Here is a 9,382-nt window from a genome sequence, read left to right on the forward strand (position 1 = left end):
GTATGTTAAGATCAGCTTGTGGTTTTTGTTTAATTACTAAGGCAGCAGTTCTCAAACTTCATTGCACCATGACCCCCTTCTGACAACAAAAATTATTACATGACCCCAGGAGGGGGGACTGAAGACCGCATGCCCACCCAAGCCCGGCCAGCCGAGCCCCGCCACGCTGGGCGGTGGGGCCAAAGCTGAAGCCCAAGGGCTTCTGCCTTGGGTGGGGGGCATGTAACCTTAGCCCTGAGCGGTAGGGCTCAGGCTTCGGCTTCAGACTTGCTGGGGCCCAGGGCCAACACCAACCCTGGCAACCCCATTAAAATGAGGTCGCGACCCACTTTGGGATCCTGACCCACAGTTTGAGAAACGCTATACGAAGGAAATATGCTTTGATCTGTTTGCTACCCCCAGTAATCACTTAAAATCTATCCTTGTTTTGTTTTTCTAAACCAGCTTGTGAAATTCATAACTGGGGCAAAAAGCTGTGCATATCTTCTTCCATATTTGAGGGAGGGAGTGAACTTAATGAGCTTACGCTGTACAGTTTTCTGTGCAGTGCAAGACGATACAATGTCAAGATTGCAAAGCTGGTTTGGCACACGATGATCTGTAAAAACACCACCTTTTCTCCATGTCCCTCCTTAAAACTCATCTCACTGTAATGCACACAGAAAAGTGCTATCTTCTAATGGTTAGGCAGGTGAAAAGTTATGCTAGAGTATGATTGTGCACACAAGTCTATTCCAACACATTAGTTATGTTTAGAACAGGAGAATTCTAGTTATATTAGTCTCTAATCAGGTCATTTCCATTTCTGAATTTGAATCTGTTGTTTGACTGAAACATTTTCTGCAGCCTGTGGTAGGATGGCAGATCAGGCAGAAGTATCAAGGCAGGTGAACTGTCGTATACTGTCTGACCTAGAAGAGAACTGAGACATTTTCTCCAGAAACAGGAGTAGTTGAACTCTGGAGGAGGAGGAACCCTTTTGGGAAGGCATTACTAGGGCTCCCAGTGGAAAACACTGTGTCTATGAAACAGAGGAACAGCAGAAACTTAGTCCCACTCTTCAGCCTTTAATACTCAGCACACTAATAATAAATCTTATAAACACAGGGCCAGATTCTAGGAGGTGATTGGGCCCCTATCCACTGACAGTGTGAACACCCCTAGCTGGGGAGTCCCCAGCTGCCATAGGTGGCTCCTACGCCATCCACTCACTGAAGCCCTTGGGTTGAGAGGTGGGGAAGGGTTGGGGCCACTGCAGTCCCTAACAGACAGGCAGTCCATTCTGTTAGTCATTAATACCTGGTATAGTTTAGAGCAGTCTCAGGGCCACCTTGGAGTGCACTGTGACAAGGGCCAGCATTGAATGGGCCCCAGAATCAAGGCACTCCAAAGGGTTCTTTTGCAGCCCTCTCTTCACCTGCCCCCAACAGAATCTCGGTAATAGTATCTATCTGCTCATGGCATCATAGGCACTGCACAAAAACACACACACAGCATTACAAGATGCAGATTAAAATAACGATTTTTTACAAAAAGAAAAACAGATAAAGCAATTAAAACCACAATGCCGTGGGAAAGCTCGTACAAACCACAAGGGACTGTGGAGGGCTGATCACATGTCAGCTTGTGAATAATACTCAGGAGACGGTAATCTTTAGATAAACCAGATGGTTAGCCAGCAAACCAGATGGTTTTATTTATGCAGGCAAAGTTCACATTAAGTGAGCTGGTTCGCTTTTTTTAAGAACAGGTTTCACACACGCAAATTAAAGTAAAAATAATTACATGAGATGACCTAGAACATTCATACATTTTTAAACCCTAATCAACTAGTCCACTACTTTGGGGAGATTGTAATGAACTATCATCATATTATCCTAGGCTGTTCTTCACATGGTTGGGTTTTTTTAAAAAGTATTTATATTACAGTGACACCCAGAGGCTCCAGTCAAGACTGTGGTGCCATTTTGTTGCTTGCTATAAAATTGTATAGGAAGATACAGTCCTTGTTCTGAACAGTGTACAATCAGGAAAACAACATGTAACAAGCAAGTTTAACAAATAATGTAAGAGAAGAGAGGATGAGGGTAACAGTAATGAGACTTGTTTCCATAGGTTAGCAATTAAGCTCTCTTCCTCTTCAAAGTGAGTTGAAAAACCAGTCTAGTGCAGAGCCCTCCTCTTCATACCCCAGTAGAATTCTAGTTTTGCTGAAATTGCATCTCATCCATTTTCTAGTTGTCCTGTTATTCATTTTATTCATTTCATTCAGTTCCTTAAGGATCATGACTCCTCATCAGAGAATAGGGATAAAAAAATTTAAAGCAGCCAGAACCACAACCCTCAAAAATCTCTACTGTCTTAGTGGCAGCAACAGTGACAAGCTAGCAATAACCTCGAAGAGGCAGTCTCATTTTTTTCCCTGGAAACTATTATACCTGCAAAATAAATAGTTAAGAAATTATGGAATCATTATGGTGTCTTAGAAAACATGATAAAGAGTAAACATGCATTTTTAGGTCACAATGAGTTATTTCAATTGAACAAGAACAACAACAATGAACAAATGTAAAATCTCCATGAGAGATAATACAATCACTGAAAAAAATCTGCTACAAAAAAGGACAGAAACGCCAAATGACAGCTTCCCCTGCAGACTGGAAGATTTGGCTACATTTGAAGGTGCAACAGAAATAGAAAGACATTTCCTTTCAGTGACATAGCTACATATATGATTGTACTGGTGGGGTGGGGAGTAATAGTATTCTCCCAAGCTCAGCTTACATGAGATGCCATTATGGGACTCAGAGTAGCAGCCCTGTTAGTCTGTATCCACAAAAAGAAAAGGAGTACTTGTGGCACCTTAGAGACTAACCAATTTATTTGAGTTTAAGCTTTCGTGAGCTACAGCATCCGATGAAGTGAGCTATATGCTCAAATAAACTTGATAGTCTCTAAGGTGCCACAAGTACTCCTTTTCTTCATTTTGGGACTGTCTGTAGTGAAATGTGTATATACTCAAAATGTGATCCAGCATGCTGTGGGGGGCAGGGGGGGTGCTGCATTTGGCTTCCCTTCCATAGGACTCAGATGTGGTCCTGGGCTCTGTTAAGTCCCACTGATTTTAATAGGATCTTAAGTGGCTGAATACCTTTACAAAATCTGCCTTCCTGAGCAATTTGAAGGATGTGATGGGCTTTACAGACCGCATGCTAAACCAGAGCAAGGCATGGGATAGTACTGGGCTAGGGAAGTCCTGCCCCTCAGCAGCTGCAGGGCATGCACCAGATGCAGAGACAGTTTAAAAGGACATTGGTAGTCTGGGAAAGGAATTTCAGGTTGCACCAGGAAGAAAGGCTGATGTTTGGAGCTGTGAGCAGAGCATTGATAGGCCACTTCAAGTGCGGTGATCCATGTTTCCACACTCATGCTCCCTTTTTGGATTTGGGAACCCATGAGAGGCCCTGAAGCATGGGACATTGTTACCCTGGCTGATACTCCTAAGAGTGTGACCGCACCCCAACTGGAGGTGCCACAGCACTGTAGGATGTGATTGGGGGGTGGGGGGTGGCCAGAGGGGGCAGAGTATAACATGGGGTGGACCAATGAGTGGTCCAGATACTGCAACACCCCCTTTAGGGTCTGCAATGGAATGCCAAACTTATTATACTATTCAGCCACTAGGTGAAACTATGTGTAAAATACCTTATATAAACAAACCTCACCCTACCTGGCAGAGCATTACAGGATCTATGATGAACACATCTGGTGTGTATAAGCAAGTTCTGTAGCCAGTCCATATGTCATGCAGAGGAACATGACAGGGAGCAGCTGCTGGGCTCAAGCTTGAGCACAGAAATGATGACATGTACCAAGAAATAGCAGATAAGCTGGAAGCACTGGGGGATTCAACAGACCGGGGACTAGTGCAGGGAGCAGATTAAGTGGCTCAACAGTGATTACTTGAAAACCAGGGAATAGAACCACACCCCTGGGAACGTTCCATCATCCTGCCTCTTGTGCAAGGACTTTGACTGGGTGCTGGGTACTGCGCCAAGCACTGATTCCCCAAGTGATTCACGGTAGCCTGGTCAACCAGTGGGGTGACCTTCTGACCAGCAGGTGCTGGATTAGGCTAGTGAAGTGGCTCTGGTGCTCACAGCAGTGCCCAAGGAGGCTTTACCACCAGAGCAGCTGCAGCACGCTCTGAGTCCATACTTGGAAGAGCTGTTTGATGACTCCCCACAGGAGCAGCCCTGCCACGGAATCAGCATCAGAAACAGAAGAGGCAGAAGTAGTGCTGGAGCCTGGGCAGTGTTTTGCTCCATGTTTGTTGTTATTAATCTACAGAGGGGCGGGATTTCCGGTTTATAGCCCAATTCAATTTTAACTACAAGCCGGAGATAGCAGCACGTATCTGCTAATGGTGGAACGTACACCAGCGTGTTGGCATTATGCCCACACACACAGCCTGTGGAATTCCAAATGGAGACCAGGAAGCATGAACAACAGCTAAACAACCATTTAACATTACATTTTTACTAGATACTCACACATTCTTACAAAGATATGCTGGGGTGTTAAACGTAAGAAACTAAGAACCTTATATTGCCTTCCCTTTTAGTAAGCCACACCGTATAAATCAGCAAAGCCACAGCGTTACAAGCTGCCTGTAAACAGGAAACTGTAAGTCGGGGGGAAACATAGTGCATGGGTGAAAAAAAAGTCAATGTCAAAAATATGGCAGGGGGTTTGTTTACAGTCTAGAAATATGCTGCATGAGCAGGGGCTGAGGGTGCAGTTCTTTGAGAGTTTGTATTATCATATGTCTTTGCATGTCATCCACGGGGAGATGTAGTCAGAGCAGTATGGTAAGCCGTTGGGAGGCAGTAATCCATGTAGACATTAATGCAGCATCCTGTTGATTCCCCATGAATTTTGACTCAGTCCTGGGTGCTGATAGCTTCAACCTTCTCCCATAGTAGGAATATCAGATAGGTAGTCACAAGTCAGGGAAGGGTGTTTTTTCAAGGCCCTCCTCTATAGGACACCAGCCCGCTCCACTTGTAGATGTGTTGCTCAGTCACCATAAGCTTGAATACCTTTGTGATATTGTAACAGAGTGCACAAAGTTAACAGGTGAGCCTGCACTCTGATCACTCTGACACTCATTGGTGACCCTACAGAAAGCTGATTGGGTAATTAAAGGTGATTAGCTGATTATGCTAGGTGAGCTAATGAGCCAATTAGCCCATCAGTTCAAGACTGATAAAGAGGTGCAGGAAGCAAGTACAAGGGGAGAGAGAAAGAGGAACAGGCCTAGCTGAGCACAGTCTCACAGAGGCCTCAGGGAAGGGAGACCTCTGTTGCTGTCAGGTGCCAAGAGGAGGGCCAATAGCACAGCGGATATTGTAAATAGTACTGTTGCATGAGACTGTGAAGGTGTTGGTGGAGGGATCTCAAATAAACTGCACAGTGGATACACAGCCAGTGGAGCCTGAGCCAGTTTCTGTGGGGCTAGACGGTGGGGTGCTATAGGCATATTGCTGACTTGCCACCAGTAGCCTGGAACAGAATGTCCCTTTGTCATTCGTGAAACTCCAGGATTTTTATATCCTCCAGAATGTGGAATGCCTGAAGGGACTGGGAAACCTTAAGTAGTAAACCATGCCTGCCTCAGTCTTTTAATGCTGCTTTACTCATTTGTGTCCGGAATGTTCCTCTGGGGATATAATGGAGCTGAGTTTTACAAAGTATTATTTTTTGGCCTTGAGGATGCACAAGACCTATTTTTTGAAATGCTAAGACAATAATATACTGTTTGTTGCATGCTTTCAATCCCTTCCATCTCTGCAGGCCCTTCCACCTCTGAAGCCTAGCCACAGTTCAGCAGGAGCCTGGGATTTCAAACTGTTACAGAGCTGTCAAGGAGGAAGCATTTCTATGATGAACTTATGGTGGACATGCTGGACAGGGCCAACAAGCACGTACAGTACCTAAGGGACAAGGGTTCACGCCAAGTGGAAAAGTGCAGAGAGGCAGCAGAATGCAAGGAGAGGATTGCAACATGTGAGGAGAGATGTGCAGCACAGTTTCTGGAGCTGGAACATTGCTTGAGGAAGGAAGACAGAATGCAGCAGAAAGACATGAGTAGTATAAGGGGCCTACCATCAACCAAAAAACGTAGGCCCCTCCCCGACCCTTCAGGCCCCACTCCCACACCCCTCAGGCCTCTGCCCCTAGGGGTATTACATTCGAGGTCAAGGCAGACACATGACTGGAAGCAAAAGGTACCATGTGACCCCCTCTAAGAACTCCTCCCACTGCCCTCTATCAATCAGGATGGGTTCTGGCTGCAGAGGACCTCCTGGAGAGCGGATTTGACCAATCAGGGAGGAGTTCCGGGATGGGGTGACCCACCCATAAGTGGGTCATGTGACCCCTCCTATCTCCCTCCACCAATCAGGTTGGGTTTGTGCTTAATACTGTTTAATAAAAAAAAACAGTAGTTTTAAATACACCAAACCAACAGTTTGCAACAAAATCCTTTTCAAGAAACCCATACTGCTGTCTTGCACAGAATAAAAAAAAACCAGTAGTTTTAAACACACCCAACCAACAGTTATTCTGCTTTCCCCCATGTATATTTGGGCCTTTGGGTTAAAGAACAAGCAAAATTTTAGTCAGTATTATTCCCCAAATGCATCAAACCCCTATACAACCTGTTTAATACCTGGGTTTTTTATTAAACAGTATTAAGCACAACTGTAGTTAAAAATAGGGTTTTACCTTGCCCTGGTGAAATACAGCTTGTAGTTGCTGTTTCCATGCTAAACAGATCACACTGCAATAAAGATATGTATCATTATTAGTAAGGACAGCATGAACAAAGAATATTATATATTTTTAGAATTAAAAAACAAGCAACATATCTAGTCTTGCAGTCCAGCAGCTGTTTTGTTCAAGATAAAAAAGGACAATCTCCAAAAAGCTGAGGTTTTTTTATACCATTCTAACTCTTTGTTTCAAAACAAACTTCAAAGACTGTAGTTAGCACGTTGATTTGATCACTGCAACTCTTAATTAATAGATACTTAAGGATTTTAGGCAGCCATCCCCAAACATCCCCCTTTTGTGATCTGCACAACTGGGATTTCTTTTTTTAAGTTACAATACTTTTTCCTGTTTCAATGTAAATCAGAGTACTCTAGGGCCTTCTTACAGTGTTAAACAGTAAATCACCATACACAGCAATCCTTAATGTTACTATACCCTCTCCTGACTGGGGGGACCTTTCAGGTATCAATGAATGTCTTAAGATTTTTTTTTTTAAACGTTTCTTTCATGCTTAAAGTTTAGGTTTGTTTTGAAATAAAATGGATGTAGCACAACCATAGTAAACACTCTACAAATACCCATAGCTTTTAAATATTTGATTCTTAGGGGTTTTTTCACAGCTTTTAAATGTTTGATTTATAAAATAAGCATTTGCTTCAAGAACAAAGTATGGTGGAGGTTTGTGAACCCTTGAAACATTTCAGTTTTGGGTTAGACCCTTGTTTATTTATATAAATATAGTAATATAAACTTTCAATGACTTTGAGTTGCTAGAAAGACTGACCCATAGCAGTCAATGAACTCCTGAGGTTTTATTTAAACTGTTCAATAGTGTCTGTGAACTCCTGAGGTTATGTTTAAATTGTCCTATAGCGTTCTACACACTCCTGAGGTTATATTTAAACTGTTCAAAAGCATTCTACAAACTCCTGAGGTTTTATTTCATTTAATATTAATCAGAGCTCACCATCCCCACCCCCTCTGTTACTGTGGGTGTATACCCATCAAACTTAATTACTGATCACTAATACATTTAACTCTGATGGAAACAAGGGTGGGTAATCACATAGAATATCAGAGTTGGAAGGGACCTGAGGAGATCATCTAGTCCAAGCCCCTGCTCAAAGCAGGACCAATCCCCAATTTTTGCCCCAGATCCCTAAGTGGCCCCCTTAAGGATTGAACTCACAACCCCGGGTTTAGCAGGCCAATGCTCAAACCACTGAGCTATCCCTCTCTCCCATCTAGACCTACAGACTCAAAAGACACAATAGAGTCATCCTGGCTATTCAGTGGGGGTGTGGTTAAACCATCAGTTCAACAGGGTGAGTCAGCTTTATTGTATTCAAACACGTCTCAAACATCCCTGTTTTATACCTAATATAGGAGGGGTTTTTGCTTTATTTTAAACACATTTTTTATTTTTCCTCAGGATTCTATTACACACATTTAATCTTTTTGCTGTAAATAGGTCTCTTTACACAAAGACACAATAGCTGGGTTCTCACAAACTATTTTTTTTATTTAAAAGACATACGGCCCTTGAAAACAAACCAAGATGCTCCATCAAAACTTTTATCTTACTTAGGGGCAACACAGACCTTCTAACAGAAGCACAGATAGTCACAAAGCCCTTTTGAATAGATATTTTTATTTACAAGCTGCCAAGTTTTATATCGCATATTTGTCCCCTCACCATTCTCTAACTTAATCCTTTTCAATTTCTTACAAAAAGTCTTTTTCCTATGCAGGGTTCTGTAACTTTTTGTGTGGACCGGATGGTCAATATAACGCTCTAAGCAGGCATACTCGGGTTTAGCGATTTTCTTTAAAACACTGTCAGGGTCTCGACCAAATTGCACAGCATTTACCAAGGTTACCCCTTGTGCTAAATGTTCTTGAGTTAACCTATGGCAATAACAGTGTTTAATAAGCTTTCCAAACACAGTTCAGCACACAGTTTATATCCTCTGAAGTCACAGTCACGGTGCCATTGGCCTCGCACGTTTACGACACAGCCCTCACAATCTTCGAAAAGCTTTTCCCTAAGACAGTGATTAAGGACAGCATAAACAGCAACACGTACAATAGACCGCATGACTTTATTACACTCATGACATGGCACTGGCTCAGTTAGTTCCATGCCAAGTCTTCTCCTAAACTCCACATGGCTGTCATCCTCGGCGTTCTCGTCAATGATTTGTACTGGAGTTGAGCAAAAACAAGGCAGGCCCGGTTCATCTTCGTTGTCTGATGCAACACTGTCCGGGACTCCAGGGCCTCTAGGAAGGCGCTGTCGAGAGATTTTTGGAAACGAAACAGCTGTAAGCCCCCACCGCTTGTTTTTTAGATTTATGCAACCACCGGTTCAGTTCTTACCCCATTACATCCCATCCTCAACCGTCACTTCTTAATTGTTCATTTCCCTGAGTGACGACTTTTCTGTTCACCTTGTCCACCGGTGATCCCCAGGAACCATGGTTGCCTTCCTCCATAGGGGTGGACAATGAGAGACCATCACGCTCGTTGGTCTGCCTCACGAGCA

General features: G+C 43.4%; 1 long non-coding RNA gene across 1 annotated transcript; it reads left to right on the forward strand.

Moving 5' to 3' along the window:
* The first annotated feature begins 5,082 nt into the window (after positions 1-5,082).
* Positions 5,083-6,595, forward strand: LOC122465936. The gene is made up of 2 exons (XR_006291088.1): positions 5,083-5,411; positions 5,857-6,595. It is a non-coding gene; the product is annotated as an uncharacterized LOC122465936 (long non-coding RNA).
* Positions 6,596-9,382: the final 2,787 nt, after the last annotated feature.

This window comes from Chelonia mydas, chromosome 1, assembly GCF_015237465.2.
Source record: "Chelonia mydas isolate rCheMyd1 chromosome 1, rCheMyd1.pri.v2, whole genome shotgun sequence".
NCBI lineage: Eukaryota > Metazoa > Chordata > Testudines > Cheloniidae > Chelonia > Chelonia mydas.